Source organism: Lactuca virosa, chromosome 9 (assembly GCF_052849685.1).
Source record: "Lactuca virosa cultivar CGN04683 chromosome 9, Lactuca_virosa_CGN04683_v6, whole genome shotgun sequence".
Taxonomy (NCBI): Eukaryota; Viridiplantae; Streptophyta; class Magnoliopsida; order Asterales; family Asteraceae; genus Lactuca; species Lactuca virosa.
Genome location: NC_136434.1, coordinates 8,734,875 through 8,759,895, shown reverse-complemented (window position 1 = coordinate 8,759,895; position 25,021 = coordinate 8,734,875). Strand labels below are relative to the sequence as shown.

At 42.2% G+C, this 25,021-nt stretch overlaps 1 non-coding gene across 1 annotated transcript; it reads left to right on the top strand.

Annotated features, from left to right (window-relative positions):
• Positions 1-15,815: 15,815 nt before the first annotated feature.
• On the top strand, positions 15,816-15,922 carry LOC145141733 (small nucleolar RNA R71). Its single transcript, XR_013722927.1, has one exon. It is a non-coding gene; the product is annotated as a small nucleolar RNA R71 (small nucleolar RNA).
• The last annotated feature ends 9,099 nt before the right edge of the window (positions 15,923-25,021 follow it).

Sequence of the window (25,021 nt, the reverse complement as noted above, 5' to 3'; positions counted from 1 at the left end):
ATTGTTTGAAAAATCACGGTGTTACAAGTTGGTATCAGAGCCTTGGTTTGAGGGATTCGGATGCACCTTCGAGCGCATTTGAACTCAAACTGAGGATTTGAGGAATTTTTCGAAATAAAACAAAATTTTTCTAAAAGAGTAAAAGGATTTTGAAAAGAGCAGAGCAGAGCAGTGTGTACGATCAGCCAGCGCCCGAACGGTGATTTCCCAAAATACTCTTACATTATGTGTTATGAGATATTATGTGGTACGTTATGCATGCTAGAGTAGGCTAGGTATTCATGGTTAGGACTAGAGTGGGCCTGATTTGTGATGCCTTAGCCTAGGAGTTATTGCTACTATGAGATACTTCGAGAGTAAGTAGGTAGCAGCGAGGAGCTTATGAGTGGTCTACCGGAGAGTAGCCTGGGTTTAGTGAGATATAAAGTACTTGTGATCTGGGATCCTAGGAGGAGGACTCGGGGTGAATACCGATGCGCTGTGGAAGGTAGTATAAGGGCCCGTACTACTGGAAACACCGGATTGGTGAGCAGTCCAAGTAAGAATCCTTAGGGTACTAAAGAGCAAGTAGGGTTGGGTATCGAGTGCGAGTATACTCGAGCGAGTCTCTGATTTCTTTTGTGTTGTATTTTAGAGACATCATGGTTGGGACGCGCCGCCACCCAGGAGGCAGTGGTACCAGTGATGAGGAGATCCGTAGGTTGATTCATGGGGAGGTGGCTGCTGCCATCCGAGCCGAGATACCATAGATGTTTGGGTCTATCAAGACCACCCTGATCGAGACTTTTGTCGAGCGTTACGCTGCTCTTACTGATGCTGCTGTTGCTGCAGCCACCGCAGCCGTCGCTGCTGCGAGACCGCAGGGGGGTGACTCGTTGCTGTACCGAGAGTCCAGCAACACGAAGCCACCAGAGTTTGATGGGACGCAGGATCCAATCGCTGCGATGAGATGGATTTCTAATATTGAGGGATGCTTCTATACGTGTTCTTGTCCGGAGCATCTGAGAGTTCGGTTCGCGTTGAACCAGCTTCGCTTGGGAACGAAGGACTGGTGGAAGTTTGTGACAGCGCACTACTCTTCTGCAGAGCTTGTCGCGGTGACCTGGGAGAGGTTCACCGCTATGTTTCGTGATGAGTACGTTCCCTCGATGGAAAGGGAACGTTTGGCCCAGGAGTTCTTGACCCTCAAGCAGGGTACCGAGTTTGTTACTGTGATCACCAGGATGTTCCATGAGAGGGCGATGTTCTGCCCTGAGCACGTGTCTTCCGAGCAGGCACGCATGAGTCGGTATTTGAGCATTTTGAGGAGAGACATCCGTAAGTTCGTGGCGAACTCGTCGTACCGGACATTTGCCGAGCTTCAGGCAAATGCTCGGAAGAGGGAGATAGAGCTTGAGACTCAGGCTAGGGATGAGGCAGAGTCTCAGACGAGGAATCGGCGACCGGCACAGTCCCAGCCGGCAGCCAAGCGGGCCAAGCCCGCCGATTCGAGATCAGGGAACCAGAAGAGCCGCACTTGTGGCAAGTGCGGCAAGAGTCATGAGGGGGTTTGCAGAACAGGGTCTTGCTACAAGTGTGGCAAGGAGGGGCACATGGCCAAGGATTGACCCAAGGGGTTTGCAGTCTGTTTTCACTGCAACCAGACAGGACACCGGAAGGCCGAGTGTCCACAGTTGCGGGGTTCAGCCCAGGGAGCATCACAGGGATCTGCCCCTGCTACCGTTCGAGCTGCAGAGAGTCGGCCAGCGAAGGCCGAGGCGCCAAAGGCTCGCGGGAGAGCCTTCCAGTTGACAGCGGAGGAGGTCCGCGCAGCGCCAGATGTTGTGGCGGGTATGTGTTCTTTCATCTATTTATTTTGATATTATGGTGTTATGCTTATATTGTGATATGCGTATGTACATTTCTTGTGAGTTCTGTACCTGCTTTGGTGTTATTTGACTCGGGTGCGAGTCGGTCTTTTGTGTCGTTAGCCTTTAGTCAGCACATCAGTATCTGTCGAGAGGTGTTGAGTCGACCTTTGCGAGTTTCCATAGCTGACGAGAGAGCGGTATATGCCACTGATGTGATCCGAGGATGTGTACTCGAGATCTTCGGCGTTGAGTTTCCGATTGATTTGGTCCCGATTGCGATGGGAGATGTATGTGTCATCGTAGGCATGGACTGGTTGAGCAGGTTTGGAGCGGTTATCGACTGCGAGCGACAGTTGGTGACCATACGAGACCCTAGTGGGGGAGTTCTTACGGTTTATGGCGAGGGTACCCGTTCTGGTCAGCATTTTGTTCGGCCGCTAGAGCGAGGCAGAGCCTACAGCAGGGCTGTAGTGGGTTTGTGGCTTATGTGGTGGATACGAGAGTAGATGCAGAGAGACCGAGGTCAGTCGATGAGGTCCCGATAGTGCGTGAGTTCCCGAATGTTTTCCCCGAGGAGTTGTCGGGCGTGCCTCCCGAGAGACAGGTAGAGTTTCGCATCGATTTGGTTCCGGGGGCAGCGCCTATCGCCAAGGCGCCTTATCGCCTTGCGCCGCCAGAGATGCAGGAGTTATCCTCGCAGCTTCAGGAGCTGCTGGGGAAGGGGTTTATTCGACCGAGTAGCTCGCCGTGGGGAGCGCCGATCCTTTTTGTCAAGAAAAAGGATGGTTCACACCGGATGTGCATTGATTACCGGGAGTTGAACAAGTTAACGGTCAAGAACCGTTACCCACTGCCGAGGATTGATGATATGTTTGATCAGTTGCAGGGAGCATCTTGGTTCTCCAAGATAGACTTGAGGTCTGGATATCACCAGATGAGGGTGCGAGATGAGGATATCCAGAAGACGGCGTTCAGGACTCGTTATGGGCATTACGAGTTCGTGGTGATGCCTTTTGGGCTCACCAACGCACCGGCAGCGTTCATGGATCTCATGAACAGGGTGTGCAGACCGATGTTGGATCGATCGGTGATTGTATTCATCGACGACATACTGGTGTATTCGAGATCCAGAGAGCAGCATGAGGAGCATTTGAGGGAGATTCTCGGAGTTCTGAGATCGGAGAGGCTTTACGCCAAATTCTCCAAGTGCGATTTCTGGTTACGAGAGGTCCAGTTCTTAGGACACCTCGTCAACCAGAATGGGATATTGGTCGATCCGGCCAAGATTGAGGCGGTGATGAGTTGGGAGGTGCCGAGATCCCCCACCAAGATCAGGAGTTTTCTGGGGTTGGCTGGCTACTATCGGAGATTTATCAGGGATTTCTCCAAGATCGTCGTGCCTCTCACCAGGTTGACCCGGAAGGGTGTGGCTTTTTCGTGGGGACCAGAGCAGCAGACCTTGTTTGAGACACTTCGCCAGAGGTTATGCGAAGCCCCGGTTTTAGCCCTCCCAGAAGGGATGGAGGATTTTGTGGTGTATTATGACGCATCGATATCAGGGTTGGGTGCAGTACTTATGCAGAGGGGGCATGTGATAGCGTATGCATCGAGGCAGCTGAAGCCTCATGAGACGAGGTATCCCACCCACGATCTGGAGTTGCGGGCAGTGGTGTTCGCCCTAAAGATCTGGCGTCACTATTTATATGGGGTTCGGTGTACCATATACACGGACCACAAGAGCTTGAAGTATTTGATGGATCAGCCCAATCTGAATATGCGCCAGAGGAGATGGTTGGACGTGGTAAAGGATTACGATTGTGAGATCCTGTACCACCCGGGCAAAGCTAATGTTGTAGTTGATGCCCTGAGTCGCAGGGCGGAGAGTGACCCGATACGAGATGTTTGTTTGAGATTGACAGTGATGACTCCGGTGTTGGACACCATTCGGGAGGCCCAGGCAGAGGCCGTGAGACCGGAGAACCGCAAGAGAGAGCGGGTGATTGGACAGGTACCTGAGTTCGTTACCGATAGCCGTGGGCTTATGACCTTTCAGGGTCGGATTTGGGTGCCGTATGCAGGCGGGACGCGCACCACTTTGATGGAGGAGGCGCACCGATCGAGGTTCTCGATCCATCCCGGGGCCACTAAGATGTATTTGGATATGAAGAAAGATTATTGGTGGCCCTGTATGAAAAGGGATGTAGCATGGTTTGTTGAGAGGTGCTTGACCTGTCGCAGGGTTAAGGCTGAGCACCAGCGTCCGCACGACAAGTTGCAGCCACTTGAGGTTCCCCAGTGGAAGTAGGAACAGATTTCCATGGATTTTATCACCAAATTGCCAAGGACCGCGAGGGGTGTCGACGCGATTTGGGTGATTGTCGACCGGCTGACGAAGAGCGCTCACTTCCTTGCTATCAGTGAGAGCTCTTCTGCAGAGAGATTGGCAGAGTTGTATGTGAGGGAGGTGGTATCGCGGCATGGAGTACCGATCTCGATTGTGTCAGACCGAGATGTACGTTTCACTTCTAGGTTCTGGAAGAAGTTCCATGAGGAATTGGGTACGAGGCTGCATTTCAGTACCGCTTACCACCCACAGACGGATGGGCAGAGTGAGCGGACGATTCAGACGCTCGAGGACATGCTCCGAGCATGTGTGTTGGACTTCGGGGGAAGTTGGGACACGTATCTACCGTTGGCTGAGTTTTCTTATAACAACAGCCACCATTCGAGTATTGGTATGCCTCCCTACGAGTTTTTATACGGGAGGAGATATCGGACTCCCATTTGCTGGGGAGAGGTAGGGCAGCACGTGATGGGCAGCACTGAGATAGTGCTTCAGACGACCGAGCAGATACAGCAGGTTAGGCAGAGGTTGTTGACGGCTCAGAGTCGCCAGAAGATTTATGCGGATAGGCGACGATCCGAGCTTGAGTTCCAGGTGGGAGACTTCGTACTCCTGAAAGTGTCCCCTTGGAAAGGAGTGATTCGATTCAGGAAGAGGGGCAAGCTGGGGCCCCGGTATATTGGCCCGTTCAGGGTGACCGCGAGGGTGGGAAAGGTAGCATATCGTCTAGAGCTACCTGAGGAGTTGAGCCAGATTCATGATACATTCCATGTGTCTCAGTTGAGGAAGTGTATAGCCGACGAGTTGGCGGTGGTGCCACTGGAGGATATTCAAGTGAATGCGAACTTGAATTATGTTGAAAGGCCAATCGCGATCCGGGATCGGAAGATCAAGGTTCTAAGGAACAAGGAGGTGCCCCTGTTGTAGGTCCAGTGGCAACATCGGAGAGGGTCCGAGCTGACTTGGGAGCTAGAGTTGGAGATGCGGGAGCAGCATCCATAGTTGTTTGCTGAGTGAGACTTCGAGGGCGAAGCCTGATTCTAGTGGGGGAGAATTATAACATCCGGATTCCCAGGTATCTTATTTTAAGTATTTACCTTGAGTTTTAGGGAGGGACTCGGCGAGTAGGCGCTCAGACTCGCCGAGTAGGATCGCGAATTCTTGTCTGGATTAATGAGGGACTCGACGAGTCGATGTGTGGACTCGGCGAGCCCGCGCAATAAAGTGAAACCCTAAATCTCTGGGCCTGAGCCCTATTTAAAGGCCTTTATGGCCTCCATTTGCGGCCACTTCACCCCTTAGAAACCCTAGAGAGCAGAGAGATCGTTTGTGGTGCAAGAGGAAGGCTAACTCACCATTTCTTGTGTGTTTTAGCAAGAAGGAAGGAGGTAGAACAAGCTAGGCTGATTGTGGAGCTTGGATTTGTGTTGTTCTCACTGAGATACACGTTTTGAGGTACAAGTTCCTTCCCATTTCGTGTATTTGATAGATTCCTTGAATCTAGGGTTTCCTTTGAACAATTTTGAGTTAGATTGTGAAGCATGTGAGGTCCCTTTGAGTATAGATGATAGATCTGGACCTTGAGAGGTCCAAAAGGTCCCAAGCTTCCAGCTTTATGAGCTTTCATGAGAGCTGATGTGTGTAAATTCAACTGGTTTTAATCCTACTTTTAATTATAAAATTGACACACAAAGGCAGTGGACCTGTCAATTGTGGTGCAGTTAAATAAATAGGGTATCGAACTCAGGGAACGGAAAATTAAAACTAAAAACTAGAATTAACTAAAAACAAGTAATAGAAAATAGGTGTTTCTCTACTTTTGCAAGACTAGAAACTTAACTAAAAATTTACTACTCAATTAAAAGCTGAAAACACGTAAAAACAAACTAAATTCAATGATCAAAAAGGGTTTCTGTTTAGGTTCAACTTATTTACTCCTATGGTTAATTTTTATGATAATATAATAGATTAATTGTTATTGGTTACCGACTCTAGTGATTAGATTCGTATTCGCTATTACTAATCCTTAGAAAACATACCAATTCAAATAATGGCTAGTTGATTAAACTAATAGATTTCCTAGGTTGATTATTTGGGTTAAATAAGACTTGTAGCTAGCTAATTAAGTTTGGTGATTCAATTAACCTCTTGTTGATGGTGTATCATACAAGCTCACACATTAATTTACCCATTCTCTAATTAATCCTAGTTTCATGTTCATTATTCCTAGGCATATAGTATTGTGTTCACATAAATTATATGAGATAAGCTATTAAGAGATGTTCATGCAGCTTAATCACTTAGCAATTAACAGAAAATAGTTGTAGTTAATGCATAAGGGTCTTTAACAAGCTTAATTTAACAATATCACCAACTAACAATTAATCAAAAGAGTAAATTAAACCATAGGAGCAAATTTGTCTTCCCCAAACAGAAACTAACGAAATTAGTTCATGATTTCAGTGTAGGCAAGCTTAAAAACGAATTCAAATAAACCTAACATAATTCTATTCAAAGGTAAGTGGAAAATTAAACCTAAAGTGCCTTAATCTCTTAAGAATGAAGGATTAGGGTTCTTCACACGTTCTTCTGATCTCCAGCAAGTTCCTTAGTCGCCAAGTAAGTTCTCCAAAAAGCTAGAGAGTCCTCAATTCGGGTTTGTGAAGTTTATTTATAATTTTCTCAAAATAGAGGCTACTCGTCGAGTAGATAACGGACTCGACGAGTCCCCTTGTTGAATCCGTATGCGGCAAGGACTTCTCGTATTTCTTCGCGAATCTTCGTGTCTACTCGTCGAGTAGACGACCCTACTCGCCGAGTAGCTTCAGATTTAAGCTTTTTTCTTCTTTCTTCCATTCCCGAGCTTTCGTTCATGACTCCTGCTTCCTTTAGCTTCCGAGCTTCTTTTTTGAACTGAAAATATAATTTGAGCAATATTAAGTACCTTTTGTCCATAATATGCAAATAATTAGCTAATAATTGATAAAAATCTATACTAAATATATGGCTAAATATGCAAATATCAAAATACCCCACACTTGACTTTTGCTTGCCCCCAAGCAAAAATATATTTTAACACACTAATATCACATAAGACAATCCCAATCAAACCCAGCCATTATGCCAAGACCGCAACGCATGCATTTGTGTCTAAATTTTTCCTAAACGACCCCCTCATCCTAAATACTCACAATCCTCATAAACACTCGCCCACTTCTTTTGAACAATGCTCATTTTATGCATCCCTCCGAATCCATCCGCAGAAAACCTCCTAGTCTCAAGGTGTTTTTGGTTGAGCAACCCAAGCATACATATTCTAAAAATTACAATTTTCGATACTACTATGGAGCTTTTTGTAATTCTTCACTTTCTTGATAATTTGAACTTTAATTTCTTTGAATTCTTCCTTTTTGATTTTCTTTGATTTTTGGGTATCTTCACTTTAACTGCTCCAAAATTTCTTCAAACTTTTCTTGTAATTCTCTCTCTCTTTTTTTTTACATGTATCTCACTTTTTCCACTCAATTCCTACATGCTTAAGCAGGGGCGCTCAACTTCAACCTTTATTGATTAAAGATAAAAATTTTCCTGGATACATTTCTGGTACACGATGCTAAACATATTGCATCCCTCAAACTAAGCGAGGTTGTGTTTTTGTCCCATGATTTCACTAGAATAAAGGGGGCCACAAATGCACTATAACGTATATAGGCTCAACTAAACATTTGGGTCTTCATAGAATCATCAAATATAATACTAGCATGATCCCTAATTGCTTTACCAAAATTTTGTAAATTAGCCCTAGCAATTTTAATGCAAAATTTCAAAATTTTCAAAATTTAACTAAAATTTTAACTAAAGTTAACCAACCCCCTACCCCACACTTAATTTATGCAATGTCCCCATTGCATATTATGCATGATAAAGAATAATAAAAACATAGAGAGAGAATTGGAACAAACTCCCCTGGGGTAGTAGTGGCGAGGTCGATCTTCTTCATGTGAAGCTCCATCTTCAGCTGACTTTAGACATGGGAACAGCTCATCCATGTCTTGGGTGTCATATCTTGTGTGGGAAGGCTCCAAAAATGCAGAAAAAATACTCGGAAATCTTCAGAAATTAAAACTCTAAGGAATATGAGCGCGACCCGTAGTGAATATGAGCAGAATATAAGCCTTGAGAATGAAAAAGTGGTAGACTCGTCGAGTCTATACGGAAACACGTCGAGCAGCAGCGTATCAAGCAGAGAAATCGTGAAATTGGACTCGGACTCGTCGAGTAGGTATTGTGCACTCGGCGAGTCCATCGCTGAGTGAGAAATATAAATTTTCTGCTTTTGGGTTCCGTTTCTGACATGGCTGGGTATGATAACTCAATGTATTTTCTTCATTTTTCTTCAAAAAATAACACTCTAAGACCCTTCTTGAAAATGGACTCGACCCTAACTTATGCAGATTCTCATCTAGACCCGATCCTCACTCTAAACTTGACCATTGAGACTCTTGCATGCATCCCATCCTTCAATCTGAAAAGAAAACAACCACAAGTAATAAAAGAAAACAAGTTCCTACTTAAACATCCTACAAGTTCAACACTCAACACAAATAAAAATAAATAGTCTTAAACATCAAAAACACAATAAAATAAAGCATCAATCTTCCTCCTCGTCTTCATCTCCTCCGGCTCCACTTCCGCCCGCTTGGTTTCTTCTCGCTTGCAACCTTTCATCCCAACTGGGCACATACGGGAATCTGGGCCCGGGCCTTGGCGCAAAATGCATTTTCTCAAATAAATAAGTAAATGACTCATTGACATAGTTCACGCCCCGCCCGAGATCATCTTGGTACCTTCGCTGCTCCACATTATACCAATCCATAGGTAGCTCCTCATCCACCGGAATAACCGGTCGGTCTCGTGGCACCCGCTCTCTCCTTCGCCTTATCCTCCTTCCCGGTTCTTCCGGCACCAACGGTTCATCATCATTTGGAATGCTAACATGGCCCCCTCCATAATCCACAATGATCCTAGCCCTCCTAAATAAAGTTGTGGTGAAGGGAGGACTAGGAATCATGGTCAATGCTCGTGCCTCTTGCCGGTCCAAAATACCATAGGTTCTTGCAAGCCTTGTCACAAACATGTCGACATTGATTTTTGAAGTCACCCGCTCTTTCACTGCCCCCTCGGCCAAGTATTTTGCCATGCAATATGGCAAATTGCAAAATACATTAGGAGTAATAATACTCCACATGTAGAAGATGTCTAGAGTGGGGACTTTATCGTCATCCTTTCGCATGTTTATAGAGCTTGCGATCAGACGATGTATTAGGCGATGAATCGGGGATCGGATCATCCCCTCTTGAGCGGATGAAGGAATATAGACTTGGTTGGCAATGGTGTTCCACCAAGTAGAGGCAACAACACCCTCGGGCAAGTCTTTGTGGCATTGCTCCAAAAATGACTCAAAAGTCTCAGACATGATCTCATTCTAATCATAAATTCCCAGCCTCCATGCCAGCTCTGCCATGCTACACTGGCGAAACTCTCCTCCAAGGCAGAATGAAATAATGTTTGGACTATATTAGTCATCACCACCACGGAAAGAGATGGTAGCAAAGAATTCCCAGCAAAGCTCTTGATATACCGGCTCTTGCAGCTTAAACAACCGACTCCACCCGTCACAGATTATTTGTACCCCATTAATTTCACAAGACTTGACCAAATAATGGCTTAGTGCTTCTTCCAGCCCAGCTTGCCCCATCCATGACCAGTCCAACTCATTAGGAACATAAATTTCCTTCCGCCTCAAAGCCTCCAACTTGTTTTTTGTTCGTGTGAGTGAAGACTTGTTGGTGATGCTTGGAAAAGTCAACCGTGGGATGTCCCCATAACCGCCTCCTCGTGAGCTTTGTCCTCTCATAGACATGGTTCCTGCACGGCAAAGAAACAAGAAGACCACAAACAAAATACCTAAAGTATTAAAAATGGCAAAATACTAGGCATCAGCAACATGGACTCGCCGAGTCCACGAACTACTCGGCGAGTAGGACGAACTGCTCGAGTCAAAATCCGTTCTGATGAAATTAACCGGTCAAATCCATAAATTGTTTCAGGGGTTTGCTTCGGAATGTCCCAGGAGTCTATGAATGTAAAAATTTACGTCTAAAACGTCCTAATTTGTCAAAAATCAAAACCCTAAAATCCAAGTCTTCCCAAAAACGGGATTTTCCAGAAATTAAAGGTGTTATTACCCCAAAGATCGAAACTTGTAAAGGATTAAGAGCTAAAGTTGTTACCTTGTTGGTTGAATTTGCAGAAGAAGAGAAAAATCAAGATGGATGCTTGAGAGTGTTCGCACGTCGAGTATGGGGAAGCGACTCGTTTGAATGGCTGATTGTTTTCAAATTAGGGTAAAAACCCCTCTTTTACAGAATGTAATAAAAATATTTTTTTTTCATGTAAATATATGTACTCGTCGAGTAGGCGGACCTACTCGGCGAGTAGATGCCTGATTCAGTGTTTTTTCGGGATTTCTGAAATGGGGTCGTCGAGTAGCCTTAGAGACTTGTCGAGTTTTTCATTCTGTGAAAAATTTGAGTTTGTAGAATGAAATGTATGCCACCCCATACTTGAGCATTGCTGGCCCCCAAGCAATCATTTTGAACATAGAAGAATATTGAAAAAAAAAACAAATCCTAAGCAAAATGAAAAAAAACGAAAAAGAGAAGAAAAGAAAGCAAACTCTAAACGCGGGTTGCCTCCCGGAAGCGCTTCTTTTTAAGGAGTCATTAGCTGGACTCCTTCCCGCTCTACGTTTCTGTAATCCCTTCCAGTAGCAGCCCCTCTTGAAGTTCTTCATTCCTTGGAATTCCTTCTTCATATTTTTTCACCCTATGACCATTGACCTTGAAAGGAGCTCCATCTCTTGATATTAGCTCAATAGCTCCATGTGGAAAAAATTTCTTCACTATAAATGGACCATCCCATTGTGTCTTAAGCTTTCCCGGAAATAGTTTGAGCCTTGAATTGAAGAGTAACACCTTTTGTCCCTCTCTAAAGTCTTTATTACCTTTCAATCTTCTATCATGCCAACTCTTGGTCTTTTCTTTGTAGATTAAGGAACTAGTGTAAGCTTCATTCCTAAGTTCTTCCAAGGCATTCATTTGCATCAACCGATTAGTTCTAAGTTCAGCTAGATCAAAATTGCACACCTTCAATGCCCAATAAGCCTTGTGCTCTATTTCAACCGGTAAATGACAATTTTTTCCATAGACTAGCCTATATGGTGTAGTACCAATAGGTGTCTTAAAAGCTGTCTGGAAAGCCTAAAGTGCATCATCAAGCTTATCCGACCACTCTTTCCGATTACTTCCAACCGATCTTTCTAGTATTCTCTTCAATGCCCTATTTGTAACTTCAGTTTGCCCACTTGTTTGAGGATGATATGATGTTGAAAATCTATGGTGAACACCGTATTTTTGCAACACCTTAGCTAATTGATCATTGGCAAAGTGAGTGCCCCGGTCACAAATGAGAGCTTTAGGAACTCCAAATCTTGAGAATAATTTCTTTAAAAATCGTACCACCACCCGAGCATCATTAGTGGGTAATGCTTGTGCTTCCGCCCATTTAGATACGTAATCAACCGCCACCAAGATGTATTTGTTTCCTTTAGACACGGGAAAGGGTCCCATGAAGTCAATCCCCCACACATCAAATACTTCACACACTTGGATGCTTTGTTGGGGCATTTCATTTCGGGATGATATATTTCCCGCTCTTTGGCATGAGTCACATTCCTTGACATATTGAGCAACATCCTTGAAAATTGTAGGCCAATAGAACCCAATATCAAAAATCTTCTTCGCGGTGTAATGTGCTCCATGATGTCCTCCGGCGGGTCCACTATGGCAATGTGCCAAAATTTCTTGACTTTCCTTCCCGAATACACATCTTCTTATCATTCCATCCGCGTAGCTTCGGAAAAGGTATGGCTCGTCCCAAAAGTAGTATTTAATTTCCGAAAAGAATTTCTTCTTTTGTTGGCGAGTCAAATCTTTTGGGATGTATTTGGTTGCTAAATAATTTGCTATATCCGCAAACCATGGCACTTCTCCCGCTACTACCAAGATATACTCATCGGGAAAATCATCCCCAATTTTATCTTCTTCTAACTTCTCCAAAAGTGGGTTCTCTAGTCTTGATAAATGATTGGCAGCTACGTTTTCCATCCCCTTTTTATCGCGTATTTCGATATCAAACTCTTGTAGAAGTAGGACCCAACGTATCAATCTGGGCTTCGCATCTTGCTTGGCAAATAGATACTTCAACGCGGAGTGATCGGTAAAAACGATTGTCTTGGATAATACTAAGTATGGCCGGAACTTGTCAAAAGTGTATACCACCGCTAACAGCTCCTTCTCGGTAGTAGTGTAGTTCTCTTGGGTAGGATTCAATGTCTTGCTTGCGTAGTAGATTGGTTGAAAATGTTTATCAACCCTTTGCCCCAAAACAGCACCCACAGCATAATCACTAGCATCACACATTAGCTCAAAAGGAAAATTCCAATTTGGTGCTATCATGATAGGAGTAGTGGTTAATTTTTCCTTTAGCAAATGAAATGCCTCATGACATTCCTTGGAAAAATCAAATGGGGCGTCCTTCAAGAGTAATTGAGTCAAGGGCCTAGCAATCTTTGAAAAATCTTTAATAAATCGGCGATAAAATCCCGCATGACCTAGAAAGCTTCTTACTCCCTTGACATTTGATGGAGGTGGTAAATTGGCTATCGTATCAACCTTTGCTCTATCCACCTCTATCCCCTTCTTAGAGATCTTGTGTCCCAACACAATGCCTTCCTTCACCATAAAATGACACTTCTCCCAATTGAGAACAAGGTTGATCTTCTCACATCTTGCTAGCATTAGATCCAAGTTGGACAAGCAATCTTCAAAAGAGGACCCAAAAACCGAGAAGTCATCCATAAACTTTTCGATCATATCATGAAATATAGCCATCATGCACCTCTAGAAAGTAGTTGGTGCATTGCATAACCCAAAAGGCATGCGTCTATATGCAAATGTTCCACTTGGGCATGTAAAAGTGGTCTTCTCTTGGTCTTGTGGGTCGATTGGAATTTGAAAATACCCCGAAAACCCATAGAGAAAACAATAATAAAGATGACCGGAAAGCCTCTCAAGCATTTGATCGATAAAAGGTAATGGAAAGTGATCCTTGCATGTGGCCTCATTTAGCTTCCTATAGTCGATGCAAACTCGCCACCCGATTACCGTCGTAGTTGGAATTAATTCGTTGTTTTCATTAGCCACTACCGTCATGCCTCCTTTCTTCGGAACCACTTGGACCGGACTCACCCATGGGCTATCGGAGATTGAATAAATGATTCCGGCATCTAGTAATTTCACCACCTCCTTTTTCACAACTTCTTGCATATTCGGGTTGAGTCTTCTTTGGCGTTGTACTACAGCTTTTGATCCATCTTCTAAGTTGATTTTGTGGGAACAATAGGCTAGACTAATTCCCTTTATGTCGGTTATATTCCATGCTATAGCACCTTGCCTCTTCTTTAGTACACCCACAAGGCTCTTCTTCTCATGTTCGGCCAAATCAGCAGCTATAATTATAGGTTTTTGCTGGCCATCTTCAAGAAATGCGTACTCCAAGTGATCTGGTAGTGCCTTGAGCTCATTTTTTGTGTTCTGAATGTTGAACACGTCGAGTCCAGTAAGGGGACTCATCGAGTCCATTGTAATTTTTGTGACTGTTCGGGTTTCTTCGAATGGACTCGTCGAGTCGTTCGAGGCTACTCGGCGAGTCGGTCTTTCTGCACTTCTGATCAGATCGTCATACTCAGCTTCCTCGAGCAGTCTTTCTAACTCCATCAGGTCCCTTTCAGCATCAAACTCTTCTTCAAATGAGACGGTGGACTTGCTTGGTTTTTCTTCTTTCCAATCTTCCAACAATTCTTCCAACATGTCAATTGAAAATGTCATGTCATCACTACTCCTTGAATGCTTCATGGCTTGATCAACTCCAAATGTGACTGATTCATCTCCTACCCGAAGGGTAAGTTTAGAATCTCGCATGTCGACGATAACGCTTGTTGTATTAAGGAAAGGTCTTCCTAATATGATCGGGACTTGGGGATCCGCTTCCATGTCTAGAACTATAAAGTCCGCGGGGAATACGAACTTGTCCACCTTCACCAAAAGATCTTCACAAATTCCTCTAGGAAATGTAACCGTTTTGTTTGCTAGGTGGATTGCCATACGAATGGGTCTTGGCTCGGGGAGATCTAACTTTTTGAAAAACGAGTAAGGCATGAGATTTACACTTGCCCCTGAATCAGCTAGTGCGTAAATGGTGGCCAAGTTTCCAAATTGGCAGGGCGATGTTAAACTTCCCGGATCTCCTTTCTTCTTAGGAAGTTTGTTCAACATAGCAGCTGAACAATTCTCGTTTAGGACCACCTTCTTCACTTCTTCCATCTTCCTTCTATTAGTTAGAAGATCCTTGAGAAATTTGGCGTATTTTGGCATTTGAGCAACCGCTTCTATGAATGGTAAGTTAATTTGAAGAGCCTTTATGTGTTCTAGAAACTTCTGGTAGTCTTCTTCATTCTTTTCTTGTCTAGCTCGGGCTGGATATGGCAGTGGAGGATGATATGGCTTAACAGGAGGTTTATTTTTCTAATCAGGTGTCGGACTCGTCGAGTCCATATCGTGGACTCGGCGAGTAAGGTCTGGGTTCAGCTGGGTTTGATCTTGATTCTTCCCTTCTGCCTCCTTCTCGTGCACCGGTTTCGGATCTTCGTTCCGAATAGGGGCCAGAGGAGTTATTATCTTTCCACTCCTAGTTGTGACAATGTTTATATGTGCGCCTTTTGGATTGTTTTCAGTGTTACTAGGTAGTTCTCCCGGTGCTCTTTGATTCATTTGTTGGGCAAGTTGCCCCAGCTGCTTCTCAATGTTGTGAATAGATGCTTGCTGATTTCTTAATATTGTTCTTGTATCTTGTATTGCAGCATCGTGGTCATTGTGTCTTTTCTCGGATGCAGCCACAAATTTAGTGAGCATTTCTTCTAGATTTGGTTTCTTTTCTTGTACCGGCTCCTCCTTTTGGTAAAAACCCCTTGCCTTTTGTCTAAATTTCTCCTCCCTCGCTTTCTTGTACTCATCATAAGGGAGCCATTCTTTCTTAGGTTTTCGCCAATCGTCATCAAATCTATCACCACTAGAATAGCATACTTGCACTTTCTTATTCCCGTTCTCGTCCAAATCACAATCTCTAGTTAGACGAGGCCCATTGCAATTCTCACATCCTACCCGAATAGCATGGATTGTTTGATCCATTTTATCCATCCTCCTATCCTGGTTTTCAACATTGCCATAACTGCCGACAAATCTTCAGAAGCTGCATAAGCCGATCCCTTGGTCATATCATTCCTTGGATTGTGGTATTCTCTAGAATGCTTAGATAATTCTTCAATTAGTTCTTTGATCACCGGGGGTGCCTTCTTTGTGAGGGTTCCTTGCGAGTCAAGGAGCTGCCTAGTTGTTACATTGACTCCATCATAGAAAATGGAGACTTCTTGCTGGCTATTAAGATCATGATGTGGGCAATTCCTTAGTAGACTTTTGTATCTCTCCCATGCCTCATAAAGGGACTCTCCAGGTTGTTGTTCAAAGTTGGCAATAGCTTTCTTCAACTTGGCTATTTTCGAGGGTGGGCAAAACTGGTCAATAAATTCTTCCTTCATCTTAGCCCATGTAGTGATGGATCCGGGAGGGAGTGACTTGAGCCAATCCTTTGCAGCACCTTTGAATGTAACTGGAAGCATACGAAGCAGCTGGGTTTCGCGAGGCACATTTGGGACATTAAAATAATCAGCTACATCATTAACTTCATCCAAGTGTTTATAGGCATCTTTGTGGTCTTTTCCATAGAAGGGGATCTCCTTGAGTTGAGCAAGAATGTGACCCTTAAGCTCAAAAGTGGCAGTCGCGGGAATTGCGGGCTGCACAAGTCCCGGACCGGTATCATCCCGTATCCTCTTCTTCCATTCGCCCATAGGAACTTCATCGATGTTCGCCATGGTGTTGTCAAAATCACCTTCTATATCGCTACCTTCTTCAAATTCGCTTTCTTCCCTTTCGGACTCGTTCATGATGTCTTCCTTGATTGAGTCTTCGTTTGCCAAGGAAGAGGTGTTGGATGCTCCTGATTTGCTGCTTTTCTTTTTGCTAAAAACGGATTTGAGATTCTTCAGAGGTGAGTTCTTTGAAGAAGCGGATTCTCCAACGGCTTTTCCTTTGTTCTTCCTTAGAGCGGACTCCGGGTCTTCAAGTGGAGGAACCAAAGACGTATTGGATCCTCGGGTCATGTAACAACTGCAACCAAAGTAAGAAAAACGCGTAAAACGAACAAAAAGAAAATCAAATTAAAAACTGTGAAACAGCGCTGGACTCGCCGAGTAGCGTCGATTGCACTCGGCGAGTTCAAGGCAGAAACAGAAAAAAAATCTAATTAAATTTCTAAAACAGAAAACTATGAAAACTAATCCTAATAACTAAATTACCTAGAAAAAAAATAACTTTGTGCAAGATAAATCTCACACAAAGGATCGATAAAACTAGAAATTAGTGCTAATTTTTGAACCGTTCCCCGGCAACGGCGCCAAAAACTTGATGTGTGTAAATTCAACTGGTTTTAATCCTACTTTTAATTATAAAATTGACACACAAAGGCAGTGGACCTGTCAATTGTGGTGTAGTTAAATAAATAGGGTATCGAACTCAGGGAACGGAAAATTAAAACTAAAAACTAGAATTAACTAAAAACAAGTAATAGAAAATAGGTGTTTCTCTACTTTTGCAAGACTAGAAACTTAACTAAAAATTTACTACTCAATTAAAAGCTGAAAACAAGTAAAAACAAACTAAATTCAATGATCAAAAAGGGTTTCTGTTTAGGTTCAACTTATTTACTCCTATGGTTAATTTTTATGATAATATAATAGATTAATTGTTATTGGTTACCGACTCTAGTGATTAGATTCGCATTCGCTATTACTAATCCTTAGAAAACATACCAATTCAAACAATGGCTAGTTGATTAAACTAATAGATTTCCTAGGTTGATTATTCGGGTTAAATAAGACTTGTAGCTAGCTAATTAAGTTTGGTGATTCAATTAACCTCTTGTTGATGGTGTATCATACAAGCTCACACATTAATTTACCCATTCTCTAATTAATCCTAGTTTCATGTTCATTATTCCTAGGCATATAGTATTGTGTTCACATAAATTATATGAGATAAGCTATTAAGAGATGTTCATGCAGCTTAATCACTTAGCAATTAACAGAAAATTGTTGTAGTTAATGCATAAGGGTCTTTAACAAGCTTAATTTAACAATATCACCAACTAACAATTAATCAAAAGAGTAAATTAAACCATAGGAGCAAATTTGTCTTCCCCAAACAGAAACTAACGAAATTAGTTCATGATTTCAGTGTAGGCAAGCTTAAAAACGAATTCAAATAAACCTAACATAATTCTATTCAAAGGTAAGTGGAAAATTAAACCTAAAGTGCCTTAATCTCTTAAGAATGAAGGATTAGGGTTCTTCACACGTTCTTCTGATCTCCAGCAAGTTCCTTAGTCGCCAAGTAAGTTCTCCAAAAAGCCAGAGAGTCCTCAATTCGGGTTTGTGAAGTTTATTTATAATTTTCTCAAAACAGAGGCTACTCGTCGAGTAGATAACGGACTCGACGAGTCCCCTTGTTGAATCCGTATGCGGCAAGGACTTCTCGTATTTCTTCGCGAATCTTCGTGTCTACTCGTCGAGTAGACGACCCTACTCGCCGAGTAGCTTCAGATTTAAGCCTTTTTCTTCTTTCTTCCATTCCCGAGCTTTCGTTCATGACTGCTGCTTCCTTTAGCTTCCGAGCTTCTTTTTTGAACTGAAAAATATAATTTGAGCAATATTAAGTACCTTTTGTCCATAATATGCAAATAATTAGCTAATAATTGATAAAAATCTATACTAAATATATGGCTAAATATGCAAATATCAAGAGCCTTGAGAGTAAAACCCCATTTAAATGGTTATTTCTTCATTTTTGGTCTTATAAGCATTGCATGAACGTAAAGTTTGAACCTTTACGTGACTTTCGAGTGTTAGAAGGTTGGATCTACTGGTTGGTGAAGCAGATCTGACCTCAAGAGATCTTTTAAGAGTTTTCATGGGAGGAACTCGCCGAGCCCATAAGGGACTCGACGAGTCGAGTCGGGTTGCCCCGCGACTCGCGACCTGTGACAACCCGTGGAGTATAGGGTTGAATCAGCGAGTCAAGTGAGGACCAGGGGCGAAGAGGACAGGCATGTACTCGCCGAGTCACTCTAGTGCACTCGGCGAGTCCGATCAATCTTGACCGTTGACTTTTGTTGACTTTTAGGGTTTAGTCAGTGTTTGGACTTATGAGCCATTAGAGGGGTAGAATGGTCTTTTACCCTTCTTAGAGAACTTATAGAGAGGGGTTGGCCTAGCCTTTAGAAGTTGTATTAATTAGAGTAATTATTTATGTGATTAGGAGAAGGCTAGTGCAGTATTTCAGAGTTCGAGGTTTACCGAGTTACCTGAGGTGAGTCTTCTCACTATACTTTACCTTGAGTGGTAAGTAGAGTTATGTGACAGAGTATCTTGTATGCTATGTATGTGATGTGTTGCACTGCATTATTTCTATGTGATTTATGCTGTGTGTATTCCAGAGTTTACAGAGTTAGGACCGGAAGGTCCACAGAGTTAGGAACAGAGGGTCCACAGAGTTAGGGCCAGTGGGCCCACAGAGTTATAGCCTCGAGTGGCTAATATGTGTTATATGTGGTATTTTGGGGAACTCACTAAGCATTTATGCTTATAGTGTTGTGTTATGTGTTTCAGGTACCAGTGAGGATCGTGGGAAGGCGCCGGCATGATCAGTATACACATGAGGAGTTTTTATACATTATGATCTTGGGATGTGTTTCTATTTTTATATTTATGTACTTTTGAGATTCGTACACTAATATTTTAGACGTACACTAATATTTTTATATTTATGTACTTTTGAGATTCGTCTGACTAGAATACTAACAACTTTTTGAGCAAATCGTTGAGGTCCATTATTTATAAAATAAACAATGATACTTGTACTCGTTGACTAGATCTATCGTTTTCGTTTATTGAAATTAATCCACTTTGAATTACATTTATCAAGAATGACCCAATATTAATTAAAGGTGTCATGAGTAATTCAAAACTAGGTGCATCTTTGAGAATGGCCAAATTCTTATAAAATGTTCATTATGGATTTATATTTATGAAACATTTAAAAAGGCCCTCGTTTATCCAAAAATTCCATTTTTGGTCCTTTAGAAATTTAGATGTTCAATGATTCTTCAAATCCATTTCATGTTCCAAAAATATGATATATATATATATATATATATATATATATATATATATATATATATATATATATGGACGAAGAATAGCCCAAGATATCAATATTTTCGTAACTTAATACCTTCAAAATATTAGTTCCAATCTTTTGTTTAAACAATTTCCTTGAACAATCCTTGTGACTTTTGGCGTAAGATTTTATGAATGATAATTCATATAAATACTACTTTTTACTTCAAATCAACAATATTTTGTGAAATATAGTTTAAGTTCTTGGGACTTAACCAAAATCTCAAATTTTGGGCTTCTAGAAGGAGTTTCATGAGTTTTAAACACATATATCACAACATGCAAAATATGGACAAGTAAATAGTTGATGATTTCACAAGACCTTTGACTTGTATCCTCCCCCAAAAACAATAGAAATCTCGAAAAAAGTAGGGGTATGAAGCTCACCTTGGTTTGATTTGGTGGGTGATTTGGCTAGATGATGAGGAGTTTCCAAGTTTTAACCCTTGAAGAGTTTGATAAACTCTTTGAACTTGAGGATGTCCTACGAATATTAACACATATTTTTATGTGTAAATATGATGATACTAACAGAATAACGTGAAGAATCACTAGCCAAATAAGAGATACTTACAACAATCTAGGGGATACTTTGAAGAAATCAGATTGAAGCTTGATTACACTTGGAGAGCACACTTTGGGGTTTACAGAATGTGAATATGAGTTTCTGGTGGAAATGGAGAATGGGTTTATGCTCAAAGAGGACGAGGGAGTGATAAGATGTGTTTGGTTACCTGGAGGATATTACATGTTTATCCGTGACCACCTTGGAAATGGTTGAAATGTTGCATCATAAAGTCAAAGGCATTTGTCTTATTCGCATCTCATGGTTTAAAATAATATCTTTTGAAATCTTTAAATATTATTTTAAATGATCAAATTTGGCTTAAAACGGGGGGTTTAAGGGGTCTAAGTTATGAAAAATACGAGTTTGAGAGAATTCCCGACGTCAAAATACCTCAAAACGATGAAATGGTCCGAAATGGGTCAAAATTCGGAGCCAAAGGGTGAATTCTGGAGTCATATAGTAAATTCCGGAGTCACTTGGTAAGTTCTGAAGTCAGTTCCCAATTTTCGGAGTGTCTCTTCCGAAGTGCGAAGGAGTCCGGTGCGAAACTTCTCGGTGGCTGGTCCTTCCGGCGCGAGACGAGTTCTTCCGGGTATGCGAGGTTCCGAAGCAAACCTGAAGGCTCCGAAATGAGGTAGTCCGGATGAGAGGCTTATTCCGGAGTCCATTAGAAGATCCAAAGCAGGGAGAGGTTCCGAGATGCGAATCTTCCCGGTTCTTTAGAAGGTATTCCGGACTAAGAGGGTTCCGGACCAAGAAGAGAGGTTCCGAAAATGAATAGTGTATTCCGGAATGGGCTTGTTCTTTCGAGTTTTCTCCTTCCGGTTTGAGCTGATTTTGACTAAGGAAAAACTACATTGGGAGATTTGAGACAGATTTAAGATACATAGAGAGATTTAGGAGAGATTTGAGATACATGGAGATATTTGGGAGAGATTTGAGATACATAGAGAGATTTGGGAGAGATTTGAGATACATAGAGAGATTTGGGAGAGATTTGAGATACATAGAGAGATTTGGGAGAGATTTGAGATACATAGAGAGATTTGGGAGAGATTTTAGATACATAGAGAGATTTGGGAGAGATTTGAGATACATAGAGAGATTTGTATTCTAACACTATATGGCTCATTAGGAATCATATTGTGCACTTTAATGTGTTAGCACAAGTCTCACAATAGTCATTGCTTACCTGAGGACGGAATTTCCTAGCCAAAAATGCTAGTTGTGACATAAGTGAATATTTTAATTTACATGCAGTAAAGGTTAAATAATTTTAGAATGATTTACTTGGCCCTATTGGGCAACTCTTGTCTTAATCCAACCGTTTTAGGGTTGGCTAATTTATTCGAAAGATTATTTAAGGTTTGTTGCATGTCATTGTTTTCATGAAGTACTTAGCTAATATTAGCAGGGGTTCCTCAGCAGCTAATGGTAGGGTGAGTTTGGAATCCTAGGAGAGCTTAGGAAGTGCCTTAGAGGGGCGATGTTTAGCGTTAGGTATTCGTTTGAGAATGGGTATATGTGGTTGGATCGGACGGTAGTGGACATGAGTAGTTACTTGCAGGATCCAAAACGATCCTTGAGGAAAGTACGGATGGGTGTGGAAGTTAGTATTGGGCACGTACTACTGAAAGCACAAGATCTGTACTCTAGTTGAGGAAAAAATTTGGGGATTCTAAGGAGCTGGTTGAGGGTATATCGTATGGTTTGGCACCATGATTCATTGCAATGTGTTTTTGTCTTATTCAGTTTATCGGGTACGGTTGTTTAGGCTGAGGATGGGTCTAGTGATTGTTTGGTCCTTAGTGGACATGTCATCTTGGGTTTGAATGGTGCAGACCTAGGTAAGTTAGTTGGTTTTGAGGTCTTGAGGGCCTTGCTCGATGTAGTGCCAGTTGAGTCGCAGAACTCAAGAAGGAAGCGATTGTAATGATCGGTTCGAGGATTGCAGTCGGAGGCTGAGTGATTGGCAGATGGATTGGGATGTCACTATCCACAATTGGGGTTATGTTCTTCAAGCTTTCCATGTTCGGAGGAAAGAGATAGCAGACATGTGATTTTAGGAGTTGGGATGTAGATCCAACATGAGGCTAGATAGTTGCGGTTTTTGGCAACAAGTATGGCAGCGTGGGAATGCACAAGAGGATCCTTATGGTATGGTTTCCTTGAGATGAGATCAAGGGTCTGCTTTCTTTGAATATAGTCAGGTCATGTGCTAGTTGATTGTTTCAAGTGGTCAGGGATGTGACTCGGGAACGACAACTTTTGTTGTCTCTGATCTATCCCAAATATGAGAATGATGCTTCTTGTATTTACAAATCATTATCACGATGAAATGAATATTAGGGATTTGCATACGAGGTGAGTGGTAGTCCATTTGTTTCTAGATAGAGAATTGGTGTTATGAATAGACATAATTATTGATTGTGCATCTGCATGGGATTCTTAATGTTAGAGGCAGTTATGATTGGGGAGTTTCTGAGGTCTCCATCTGAGATTCATAATATCTTTGAGTTTTCTTGGCATTTATCTAGAAGATCATCTTGTGTTGTGTCATACATTCCAAAGTTCTGGGATGTTATGTATCTCGTTGAGCCGGTTTGAGATTTGATTTGTTTGCGACGTCAGTTGGTGGTAGTCTGAACCCTAAGTGGGGGAGAACTAGATAAGGTTATGAGGAAAAAAGGAATGCAGTAGATCCAGGGTTGGTTATGGGGTCTCTTGATGGTGTGTATTGTGGTAAGTCCACTAGATATTTTCATGAGGGGTGTATGTGGACTGAACAAGATTTCAAAGGAACACTTGGTTCGAATTTTTGGCATGGTTCTTATTTAGGTTATAGCATTTGAAATGGAACAAGAGTACAACAACCTATCTCATTATGGTTGTGTGTGACCATGTTTTCGTCTGTTTTTGCGTTAGTAGTAGCATGTTCAATGAAAGGAATTGTGTGTTATAGAATGTTATAGCTCACGTTGTGTTTATATAGTGTTGATATGGATGTTGATTGGTTTCCTACAAGTAGTTAGGTTGATGATTAAGTATTTTTAGCCCCTATGGTGTTGGTTGTGAGTTTTTATGCCAACGATGGAATGATGGCAAGATCGGCGTAGTACCGTGAACTTATCATTTTAGTGGTTAGAATGTGTCACGATGTATCATGAACCAGTGGTTGTACGATTCATATGGGTGGGACCTAATAGTCATTTGATTGAGACTCTTAGGTCTCAGATCGTTAGTGTTATTGGCATGTTTGGGTGTTAGTGCATTGTTTGGAATCGGGGGACTCGGTGACCAGCTGGCTCGGATCATGTGGTCAGTAAAAGGTATGTTGGGAGTATTAATGGTGCATGGGAAGTCTCTTGCTGCATGTTTGCATATTGATCCCCATTGCTTGTGGGTTGTATATTAGGATTTGGTTACCAATGTTGGGTATCAGTTCTGAAATCTCGAGTCATGAAGTTCGTTGTAAATGTATCGAGTTTTTTTGTTAGGTGGATGTATACCTGAGCTGATGAGGGATTTGGATGCAACATGAGATTCTTGGATTGACCATCACTATGCTCATGGGAGTAGCGGGATAGTGATGACTTATCAGGAAGTCAAGTGTATATTGAAGGTTTTGAGCATAATTCCCGAAATTGGGATTGGGTGAAATTCGCGATCAGGATGTCTTGAGTATTCTTTTTGCATGGTTTGGTGGTGTTCCTAGTCAGAGAACTAGGGGTATGTATGAAGAATGGATGATCATCAGACTTAGGGTACGGTTTCTTAAGTTTACATTGATGGGTTCCCGGTTCTGGGAAGTATATTGGTGGTATTGGTTTGTGGTTATAGTTTTGAGAGTTTCCGGTTTGAGTGGTCCCCACTGGAAGTTGGGTCTTACAGTTAGGGAGAGCAAGATAGTTGTTGCGATTGAGTATTTTTCAAGTTTTTGGGTTGTTTGTTGGCAGTTGTGGGCGTCCAAATGGTCTCTCAAGTTTTATTTATAAGATGCATTTGATTTCAAAATGGTTAGATAAGGCTTATGGAATGTGTTGTCGTTGTTTTTAGAGATCATAACCAAGATTGATTTCGAGGACGAAATCCAGTTTAAGTGGGGGAGAGTTGTAACATCTGTTTTGAGAAGTTTCCTATTTTGGGATTATGGACAACAAATGGATCAAGTAAAGGCCTTAGGCTTTAGGGAATGAGGTTTAGACCTTATTGGATGATGATAATGTTGGATAAGTGATTAAAGTCTAGGTTTGTGTCTTGGAGTCAAAGGGTAAACTGGGAAAAGTGATGTTTCAAACCTATTTCATGAAATAAGGACTTTAGTTCGGTGTGTTTTAAGTCAAAAGTAATTAGATAGGGTTGTGGGGATCGTCAATACCTTTCTGTGCATATAAAGAACGCCGAAAACGGAGTTGAAATGAAGAAGTTATGTCTGTTTGAGTTTGGACTAAATTGGATGAAAACCCATTCTCCTGGGGTAAGAAGTAATTCCCACGATGTGAGAGAGATCACGATGTGAGAATATATTTTCAAGACATGAGAACCATGCAGCCCAAAGCCCATGAAATTTTTAGGGTTTTCAAGGTATTTAAAGGTAAGGATTAATGTTTTAGGGTATGTTCTTAGCCTCTAATTTATCTAGAACCTCTTGGGAGAAACCCTAGCCTCTATTTTCAAGATTTGAGACTCCTCTCTCCTCTCTTATCCATTTTTAGAGTTTTTGGTGG